Consider the following 12,517-nt stretch of genomic DNA (forward strand, 5'->3'; position numbering starts at 1 on the left):
TCAAACGACAAAGATGTGATAGCGATGAGAAGAAAAGACGCAGAAACAACATGGAGAAGAGAAGACGCTGACACGACAATGCTCCGGTGAAGATGTGGGCATAACGGTGAAACAAAGACATGCAAAAAGACAAACTGGTAAAAAAACACCAATGCTCGGAAGAGATTACAATGGCAGAGGAGCAATCTCAAGCTTGGAGGTGAAGACATAACGTTTGTATATGTATATTATATATAGTACTTTATATATGATACATGCAAGAAAGAGAGAAAAACTAAAAAGACATTTAAACAATTTTTTCTCTCCACGTTTTACTGTTTTCCCATTTATGCATATTATTAACTTATATTATATTTTCTGTACAAATGGTTCGTGTATTTATTAGATCTAATATTTTTTTGGTGCTTTCAGTCTGTAAAATTTTAAAGTTTTTCAGAGCCGGACCTGGTTATAAACTAAAGATTCCGATTTGATAAGTTGATACAATGTATCGATGTTGTTTAGCTTAACCCCAAAAAAAGAGAGAGATTTAGGAAGGTCTGGATTTCTAACATAGATAAAAAGAGAAGAATAAATATATTAGTAGTCCTAGACCCGAAAAGATTATAAGAGCAGCTTCAACGCTTGGGATGAGAATATCATCTTTCTATTAATACATTATTAAACAATTAAAATAAGTGAAAGAACGAAATTAAAGTATCTTTGCACGCAAAAGTTTATGATCTACGTACATTTTTAATGCTTATTTGTCTATTTATCATTGGTCCTTTTTTTTAATTAAAATTTAACTACGTAGGAAAATTACAATATAATAGTAATACGTTATGAGTCTAAGACTCAAATTTATACTGAGCATTGGTGCTGCTCTAAGACTAGGGCTATCGTGCATGATGCATGCGGTTAAAAAGAAATTAGGGTTTGCGTGAATTTGCTTCAGCTACAAATTGATGGAAACTTTTATATCTAGATCCTATCTTGTTTCTTTGAAAATATTTGTAACAATCAAATAAAAATAAACCTTATATACATCATATTGGTTATTTATATTACAAGATGTTTGAAAACCATGCGAGCAGACGGCTAGTTTGGACATAAACCATACCTCTAGAGCACTTTTAACTTTAACTAGAGATTGACCCGCACTCTTGAGGGCGGGTATATTATTTATTTTATTTCTGAAAAATATTAAATTTATTTAATATAAATTTGTATTTTTAACTGCATATCTACATTTAAGTGTTAAAAATAACATTATAAGTGTGAAAATTACTATATGTTTAATGTTCTAATCAAAATAATTTTGATTATAGAATACATAATCAGGTTTTAGAATACCTATATGCAAACAGGCAATAGATTTAAAAAATATAATCAAATTTGAATATAATTTTTCCGTTACTAACATTTCTAAATCCTCCACTGTTCAAAAATCATTATCCCAAACCTTGATTGGACCCAGTATATATATGTATGATTGCTATATTCGAAAAACCGAAAATAAACTCCGATCAATTCAACACCAAAAACCAAATGAGTATATATAGGGATTTCGTGTACATATATATATATATATATATATATATATATATATATATATATATATATATATATATATGTGTGTGTGTGTGTGTGTGTGTGTTAGATATTATTTTGGATAAGTTTAGAAAACTGGATATAAAATATATAACTGAAACAGATAGTTTCGGTGAAAAATAGTCAAACCAGAATCTGATATAACGAATATCTATAAAAAGTAATGTATTTTATATGAGAACCATACCTACTCATATGTATGATGATCCGATTCGAACACGTCCATTTTTTTAATAATACATTAGTATGTTCTTTTTTTTAAAAAAGTGATATTCGAAAGATTTAACCTTTATTCGAGTGGATATCCAAACACCCATGCTTAATCTCAATTAATTCACTACTTAATAGAAATTGTAGTTATTTGTCAACCAATACATATTTTAATTTGAATAAATAATACTACAAATATATTTTATAATACACTAATATGTTCTTTTTTTATAAAAAGTGGTATTTGAAAGAACTAACTGTTATTCGAACAGATATCCAAATACTCATGCTCCATCTCAATTAATTCACTACGTAATAATTACTAAAAACTGTAATTATTTGTCAACCAATATATTTTTTAATTTGAATAAATAATACCACATATAGGTTATTATATTCTTAAAGATGTTAGGTATCTAAACCCATCTATATAGCCGATCAAAGTATATATAAATTCATTTCTTTTTAAGATTTAATAGGATTATCCATTTAGATCAACAATAATAATATTATTCCATTTAGTCGATATGTTGGCCTGGTGAACAAAAAAATGAAGATTAGTCTAGGATTAATCTCGAAATAATTTTAGTGTGTTTCTTTCTTCATTTTTATTTATAAAATTATATTAGTTATTTTATGTAAAAATATCAAATGTATCCCACCGGTAGATCACCTATTTTCACATATTGATCCAGCACGTGCAACATTTTTTTTCTTTTTTAATATTTTTAATAAATGGCAAAACCGTAAATATACCATCTTCTTCAATTAGGTGTAGATAAGGGTTTCTGCAATTTTCACCATTACAGTTATCGGAGATATGTCATGATTCGACAAAATCTTGTGTGTTTTCTCATAGGTTTTATATCAAATCTGTAAATCTCACATCTAATACTCGTTTTCAACCATTTAAACTCCAAAAATGGATTGTTGGCAAAACCGATTTCTTCACCCGTCGCCATGCTTGGCCTCTGCCCAGCGCTCCGCCTCGTAATCGCCCTTCACACCCGTGTTCGAATGTTTTTCGAATATGTATTCATAAGAATTGTGATAAGCAAAATAAAAACATCTATGGTTGTTTGATTAACCGACGAAATATATTGATGCAGTTATGGGTGGTTATTAGGCTACAACTGATGGGGGTGATTATTAGGTGGTTATCATATAAAAAGTTGGGTATTGTAGAAAAATAATTGTTGGACACAATATTTATCAACCGGTCATACAGGAGAATTAATAGAATAGATGATTATTCGAAATCTTTAACCACCCAACTATTAACTAGTTTAGTTTTTTTGGCACTATGAATATATATATGATAATAGAATGTCATTAATATACGTTCCAAAAACGAATAAAAGTTAGCTTTGACGAAAAAATGGATAAAAGGTAGTTAGAATATCATTAACAGGTTATAATATCGTTAAATATAGTAGTGTTGAGTATTCTATTTTGACTTCTACACTCCATTCTTCAACAAAGATTTTACCAACCCATTTATTTACGAACCAAACCATCTTTTCTGTAACACTTACTTTCGCCTAGGCTTAGTGCCGGTTCTGAAATTTACGAGACCCCATACGAAATTAAAAATTTTAATATGTTTTTTGGTTAAAAAACTATATTTTCTAAAATAATTAGGGTAAATTTTATTTTGTCTTTAATATATGTACTTTATGTTAATTTAATTGACTTACTTATGTAAATTTATTAATTTGACATGTTATGATATTTTCCAACTAAATATGCATAGTTTTATAACTATAAAATTCAACTGCTCTGTTGAGCACAATTTATTCTGTTAATTAGCTTGACTCTCTATGTGGATCCCAGCCGATCTGTCAAATCGATGCGTCATGTATCGGTAAATGCACGGTCAGTGGTTTAGAGTGGTTCTACAAGGATCGAATGTGAGTCGAAAGATTTGGACTACAAAAATGTCGGAAAACCTATCAGCTCTCCATGTAGAGATGGAAAGACTCATATGGGCGATGTCTTACTTAAGAGATCTACCATGTACCGTGATCCATACGGAGACGGATTTCTCCGACCTGATGGACATGATTGCTAACCCTACCGACTGGTCGGCCTTTAACTCTGAGCTAGTCTCATTCCGCCTTTTACAAACTGGTTTTTCGAATTTCAGTATTATCTACATACCGAAGAATAGAAATTTGCGTAACAGATTCTCTCGCGAAGGAGGCGAGAAGCAATAGTGTTTCTTTTCTTCCATATAGATCATACTCAGCTAGACAGAACGTCTCTTCGGAACGACTCAAGACCGACTACCACTTGATCTTAAAAAATAGGCGTCGATAAAAAAAACTCAACTAAAAAATTTGACATGAAAATGAGGCCCTGTCCCAATGTTTCATGGGTGTGTACTCAAGCCTGGCACTGTCTAGATTATCCGTTGTTCTTTTAATTTAACTTAGGACATCTCTAATGGTTAACATTACTTTTTTTCATCAAAATGTTGTAAATTCAAAAAGAATTTTAATTTTATTCCAATGATTTTCCTCATTTCTTCTCTCAAAAAATAGTATCCTATTACTAATACTTATTTTAATTCTACAATAATGCTTTATTATTTTAAAAACTTACAAATTGACCCAAAAAATAATATTATTTTAAATAAATATTTATTATATACATAAATTTAGTTTCAAAAAGAATATAAAGTGATTTATATAAACTTATAATTATATTGTGAAAGTATTAATAGTTTTGTTAAAGTGTTAAAATAAAAATATTGAATTTTTTTTAGATACAAAACAATGCTTTAGAAAAATTTAAGGATCATATTGCAAATAAAAAAGTCTAACATCAACATGATGTTGTGAATAGTATTCTTTCAAATTCGAAGGATACTATTCACAAACTCATTTTTTGTACCATTGGAGATAGATCTCTTTCTTTTTTTTAATATATTTTTCCTCAAAATGATGGACCATTGGAGTCCAATGGTCTTAAAATTATGTCTTGCGTTGTCATATAACTGGAGTCTAGACTCTAGTATGCACAGAGAATGTAAAAACTAATTTTGGCAGAAAAGTCTATGTTAGTAAACATGTCACAATCTCTTGAATTACGGTGTTTGGTAATCCTTTTCACCATATCCTCACCAAATCTTCAAACACCTTTTTAGATTAACAAAAAAAAGGGTTAAAGTCTATAATCTCTCTAGAGCCAAAACAACTGTACGTAATATTACTTCTGTCAAGTTTCATTGGACTATATGATTTCTAAAAGTTATTTTTAGTATTGCTTTAATTGAATTAATGAAATGACAATGTTATCTCAAGAAAATATATTTTCTTTATATTTATAGTTTCTGACATATATTGTATTGAGCTAAGCTCTTAGTTTCTGACTTTCTGCTATATATAGCATACGCTATATATGATCTTAGTTTTTCTTTTCTTTTTTAACAATATGCAGCTAGTTTCTGCTAAGACATATATCTTGCTCTGATTGAGCTAGGCTCTTACTTCTTTGATCATTTAAATTCTGTCAACTCCAAATCAAAAATTATACTGATTACCTACACAAATTATTCTTTTTGAAATCACGTAATGCGTAGATTTATCAGTCCAATATATATGATATTGGGAACCCAAATATTTTGCGATGATTTACAAAAATATATATATATATGTATATTTTTTTTTTTTTTGCGATGAGATCACACTTCTAGAAAGTTGAAAACAATCATGATTATTTTAATGCACGAAACTTCGGTACAGAAACATATATGAATAGAAAACAAAAATGGTGAGAGGCTACTAAAAATGAAAATACTTATTATGCGTCTTAGCATTGCCACTAAGAAGACCTATCAAGATTTTGGGACTTTGGTGCTGTCCAGCCAATGACCACTTCTCTACCTATTATGCCGTAAAGAGTAACAATCCAATGAAATTAAAAGTATATATACAAATCAATAATACATTATTACATTACGCGTTGCCAAGAAAGAAAGTGTATAATGTATACATTACACATTTATTCTAAATAACATTTAAAAAAATGCAAAACGTTTTTGTTAAAGTTTTTTTTTTTTTTTTTTTTTTTTTTTTTTTTTTATTAAAGTTATGAAAGTATATGTTTTAATTTCAAGGATAGTTAGATAGTTGAGCCCTTGTAATTTAGGCTCATATTGATGATACAATAATAAAGGCTAAACGATAACATTGCAGAATATCAAATAAGTGCTCGAAAAGAAATGATATAAATAGAATTATAGTACATGAAATTTGTTCTAATTTATTTGCAATATGGTAATAACAAATTTTATATAGAAGTCTGGGTACAATAGTAGAATGGTCTACTATAATTCAAGACTGAAAGTTGGGTTATTTGAAACAGCCGCATGACCATAAACATATCTTCATTTGTGGATTACCAAAAAAAGTTGTTATTTAATCACAAATTCTTACAGAATAGTTTATCCTAGCTTATTCATTACAATCTTTGTATTATTAAATTGCTATTGTAAATTATGCTTTTGGAGATCCTTACGTTAAATGTTATTCAACTAGGACTAGTTACGTACATCATCAAAATTGGAGTTATTAAAAATTTAAAATACCAGTAAACATTAGTACATTTTATCATTTATGTATGTAAATTACAAAAATATAATCCACACAGTGAGATTTTATATTATAAAGATTTTGAAAACAATAATTATATTAATAAAGTAGAAATTTCACTCTCTTCTCTTGTGTGGTAATGTGTAGGATAATAATTAGACTAATACGATGATGGAAAGAGGACGTATTTCCACTAATTAAAAAACAACAAATGATAAATGAAAAAGTGCAATGCCGCAAAACAATATTTGACATCAAATTAATAGCAAAAATACGTCAACACGTAAACAACGTCAAATTAAATTAAATAAATATATTTTTTTGCATGAAGTTCTCTATGCGAGATACGGATAAACTCTAGTAAAAATAAACTTCAAATCATTGATAATTACCTTATATGTTTAATATAAAAATCTTATTTTACCAACCAGACACATGTATATATTTTCTCAAACATATATGATACTTCTCCTAAACATTATTTCAAAAGTGTTTTTTTTTAAAAAAAAATTCTTAATAGGATACAATCCACGCTTTAAAAGCGCGGAGTTAAATTTTGTTGATAAATTTAGTAATATGTTTTTTGTTCATTTTTAAATATATATGTTTGGTTTTCGATTCGTTTCTAGATTATTATTTTTTGGTTTAGGTTTGATTCCGATTCGGTTGTTATTTTCGGTTTTCAATTAAAGAGATATATATATATATATATATAGGAACCGTTCTTAATTATTAGGTTTGAGTTTAGTTATTTTGTTATTTGTTTTTGTTAAATAGCAATATTCAATAAATCCAAAAAATCCACATTAATTTCAAAATATAGAAAAATATTTATTCATTTCAAGATAGATCTAACAATTTTACAATATATTATAAAATTATTTCATTTTAAGAGTATATATTTTATAGATTAGTCAAGAAGATATACACAATTTTAGTTCGTAGTTTAACTTTAGAATAAGTATATACCATTTACTAAAATCGTGGTATAGATAATATTTTGTGTAAAAATAAAATACAGTATCTACATTCAAATCTTTTTTAAATTATAATTAATTATATATAATGGTAAATTGCTGAAAATTATAACACTATATTATCATGAAAAATATAATACTATACGAAAATCAATTAAATGTTTGGTCTATAAAATGGCTAAATATATAAAAACTACCCATCATAAAACTTATTATAAAATTATTATCGTATATGATTGTCTAGTATGTATTCTATGTAAAGTTATATATAATTTACATCCATATAATATAGTATATAAGTGAAGTTTTAAGTATATTTTCTTTTACTCTATGTATAAATGTATTTGTGGAAATATATTAAAAAGTTAAATATCATTGATAATTATAAAACATAAATGCATAGTCTAAGGATGAATACACCTTCCTTATATAATAGAGTATAACTAATTAGATAAAACAATATTAAGTAGTTTAAAAATGATAATATCTAGATCCATTTTAAGTCACAACATGTTCACTAGGTTCAAAAATAAAGATGTCATGTTAGAATTCAAATAGGATCCTAATTTAATAGATTAGATGTATCATCAGCATATTTATTTTTAACAAAAAGACATCATACCATCAACTTAATTGTGACATATTTTTTTTTAGTAAGGATCGACATTTTTGGTAGTATGATAATGACAGATAATTTATATATCATCATTAAAGTAATTTTATTAAACTTCATATTTTAGCAGGATTTTGAAATATGCTAATAACTAATTTATATATCACAACTAAAATAAATTCCATATTTAAAATTAATATTTCTGTAATTTTAAAATATATTAATAACTGATAGTATTACTCGGAAATTTTCGTTGTATCACTATAAAGTATAAACACACAAACTTTTGGTTCGTTGCACAAAAAAAAGATCTTTTGGTTCATTTGACTATGCTCATGGGGTTTAAAGTATAGGGTCTATGAATTTAACAATTAAGTTCTGTAGAAAAAAAGTGTGGAAGGACATTGACAAATGAAGAGTTCAAGCTTGTTGGCCTTGTCAATTTACAGATAATTGGTTCCAGCAGAATACAGTTCTGTTCCATTGAGAGAGGAAGGTAATGATGATCCGTAGGTACAAACATATACATATAAGTTGGTATATGTAAAGTTTCATACCTAACAAAAGTGAGATCACATGGGAAAAAGTACACACCGTCATTGTTAAAGATTGGCGTGGAGAAGAAAAAGTAGGACCAATACTAGTACCATAGTGCTCCTTCTTTCACTTATCTTCCACGCTTCCCTAAAAAAGATTAATCACTTAGTCTTCTGAATAGAATGATAGATTCCGCACAATGTTCAATAGAGTTGATGATCAAGAATATGTGTTCCTTTGAATCATCAAGTATTGTACCTATGCGCAAGTTCAATCCGTCAGACAAGGTTAACAATCTTTAAAACTCCAGATATGGATAACTCTTCGTCTCTTTCTAACATATATATTTGTATATAATCAGAAAAGTAGATGTGGTGTTTACAACAAACTGAGTTGTGAAGACAGGTATCTACGGAGTGACATGCTTTCACTTCCTATCTAAAAAAGTCCAAAGATGTAAAGAGTTATATTTTTATTTTACAATAAAATATATTCCTCCTGCAATGAACACTCACGCAGACAAGTTAGTATATAGTATGCGAAGTTTTCTTTAAAGAAGAATAGATATTACATATATACCTACGTATTGGAAAAAAACAAACAACAGAATAATTACTATCGAGTCTTTTGTGAAAAAGAAACAAACAACAGAACAATTACTATCGACTATCTTAGACAACATTTTGAATTAAGTTATAATATGTCACAAACTTATTCGGACCGTGTGAACAGGAATGGTTAATGGGCCGGAAGCTTAAGCTCCGAATGGCACTATCTTTTAGGTAGCGTTCTGATTGAAGGTGGTGATTTTGTCCACCCCGTTTGTCCCCGATTACAGACTAAGAGCATCTCCAATATATTACTCTATTTTTTACTTCAAAATGAAGTAACTTCAAAATAGAGTAACTCCAAAATAGAGTAGTGTTTTATTCTAATTTATTACTCTATTTTCTACTCTAAATTGAATATTTTAATATTTTAATATTTTATATTTTATATTTATTTTAAAATTAGTAATATCATCTTTCATTTATACTATTTGCAAAACAGTCAATTTTCACTTTATAACATTTATACTAAATATAATATTAACAACAATTAAAAATTTATTATATAACTAAAATTACTCACAAGATTTAAAAAAAAATATATTTGATACACTAAAAAATACATTAAATTGTTTAAACACAATAATACATCAACTTAAATCATTTTAGAATTATTATAATTATTCACTACAGATTTTTTATGTTTTATATTATATATTTTGTTGCATAAAATATTTCATTAGATGGCTGTTTATATAGTTAATAAATATTAACAGTGAACTTTATAATATATATAGTAAAATAACATTATTATATTTATTTATAATAATATTTTATTAAAAACGAAAATATTTAAATGTGAATAACTATTTTACAAATAAAAAAATTCAACTCCATTTTGGAGTAATGAGTTGGTTTACTCCATATTTAGAGTAATCATGTCTATTATTCCATTTTGAAATGGGTTTTAGAGTGAAGTTGGAGATGATTTTATTGCAAAATGGAATTTGGAGTGGATTTTGAAGTGGAGTCGAAGATGCTCTAACAAGCCTAATAATCCTAGTTCTTTCATTAAAACTCTGGATGAAAAGACTCAAAATCATTACAGTAAGACAAAGCGTCTGGTCCCTCACTGACACTGGAGATCACATTGCCTGACAACAACATACAATAACAAAAAGTCCAGTACTTGATTTATATTTTCTCTTAGACATGACACACTATTCAAAAAAAAAGACCTTGAAACGACAAAAAGAAAATAAACAAAACAGAGTGCGCATAGGTTAGGCATTATAGCTGCAAACGTCTCACTGCCTACTTCTTCTACCACCCACTCATCAAACTGTAATTTATAATAGTTGCTTACTTTCTGCGTGAAACATAGAAGTTAAACAGGTTTGTACTGAATAGTACAATATCATTATATTTGATCACTTCAATAACCGTCTATCAAAAACATTATTACATCCTAAAATATGAATTTAATAGATTAATGACATTATAATACGAACAATTTCATCAAGAACAGAGTTAAACATAATCATAATCTTCAAAAACGATAGATGATTACATGATATAAAGATCTTTAGCCCAAAATAGCAGCAAATATCCAATTTTGAGCTGTAACCATAGTGAGATTGCATTTATTTACTGAGCTGAAACTTGGCCTATCCTTGAGCATAACATAGAAAACGTCGTGGTTTCACCAGATTCACACATTCCACCCTTACCTTTCTTTCTTCACCCACAATCTCTCACCCCATCTATAATGCGCAAAGTGTTGGAACTCGAATTTAAGAGACGTTGCAATTGAACAATTTTTTTTTTCTTGATAATCCAGGGTTCCCCGCTTAGCGGGTCATTCCCTGGGTCCGGTTAGGCAGCGCTCCACTTCACCCGGGAGGGCATTAACCTGGGTCTCGGCCCAGTACCACTAATAGTGATATGGAAGAGGCAGTTCGCCTCCGGCTGGCATCGAACCCGAGAGCATGACAATTGGCCCCCAAAACTCTAATCAGTAGAGCTACCTCATCCCGTCGTTGCAATTGAACAATTCCGGAAAATTTTCCAACATATTCTTCAAAGAATGATTAAGATTATGAAAGTGATTGAAGTGTCACTACGAGAACACTAAAAGACATGTACTCATGTTTTTCAATGTTTTTTTTTCTTTTTTTTTTCTCATATGTTAGAATTAGACTTTGTTTAAATGAGAAATAACATCTTTCTAGCAACCATATTTGTCGACCTCAATCTTATTTAGAAAGTTCGTCCTATTTTTTCTAATGATTCTCCAAGTTTTATTGTTTTATTTTTTCTAAAGACCGGCGTGCTACTTACAAAAAAATACTAAATAAAACCTAATAAATTATCGAACAAATTTAATAAAATAAATCCAAAAGAAATACATTTTTAAAATAATATATAAATTAAGTCATTAAACCGAAATAAAATCACGATCATCTCAAAGACACCAAACCGTTCAGATATCCGACTAATCGTCATGTTCATCTGTAAAGAGAAAAAAGAGGGATGAGCAACATGAGAATTACTCATTGAAGTACGGGATGTTAAACCACCAACCACAGACTCAGTATAAAGCACTACGACCATATAGGCCTACCTCTAACACAAAACAAACACAGTGTCTAATATACCACATAAAACATCTAACGCGCTGATAGTACATACTACTCTATGCACCCCGTATTTTCTCATTAGAATATATGTATATCTCCAGACGTACAATAGTTCATCTCTGCACTCCCACAATATGCGCGTCGGTAACTGATACAAACGTCTTTGTACCCCCGCAATCACACTGCTCGTCGGCGGCTTACACAAACGTCTCTGTGCACCACAATCACACTGTTCGTCGGCGGCTTACACAAACGTCTTTGTGCACCCGCAATCCACACAAACAGACATATTTATATATATACATATATATAACAGTTTTAACACCACTTAATTCATTCAACCGTTTAATCTTCTATTATCCTATTTCCGGTTTAACAATCAAAAAAATAATAAACAAACAAGACTTTCAAACAAACTCGATTTTCAGAAATGGATTATGTTTTGAAATTAGACTTTCTATAATAGTAGTACTAAACTAACACATGATTAAACAGAATATCCCTCACCTTAACCAATATTTGGAGATCTGGAAATTGATAAAAAGAAATAGAATACTTGATCACCAAGAAAACTATAGGTTCTCCACTCATCTCGACTTCTCGCCACATCACACCAGATTCGAAAAGATTAGACACGAAACAAAGATATATAGTTAAATATAAATAAATATAGGGTTTATGTGATGATTACTTGTTTCACAAGAAAAGGAAACCATCACCTAAACCTTACAAGAGGAGATACGCTTGAAACTCTCAGCTCCAACATGGATAGACAGCTCAAAGTGATGGAGGAATGGATATCTGG

Source organism: Raphanus sativus, chromosome 4, assembly GCF_000801105.2.
Source record: "Raphanus sativus cultivar WK10039 chromosome 4, ASM80110v3, whole genome shotgun sequence".
Lineage (NCBI taxonomy): Eukaryota > Viridiplantae > Streptophyta > Magnoliopsida > Brassicales > Brassicaceae > Raphanus > Raphanus sativus.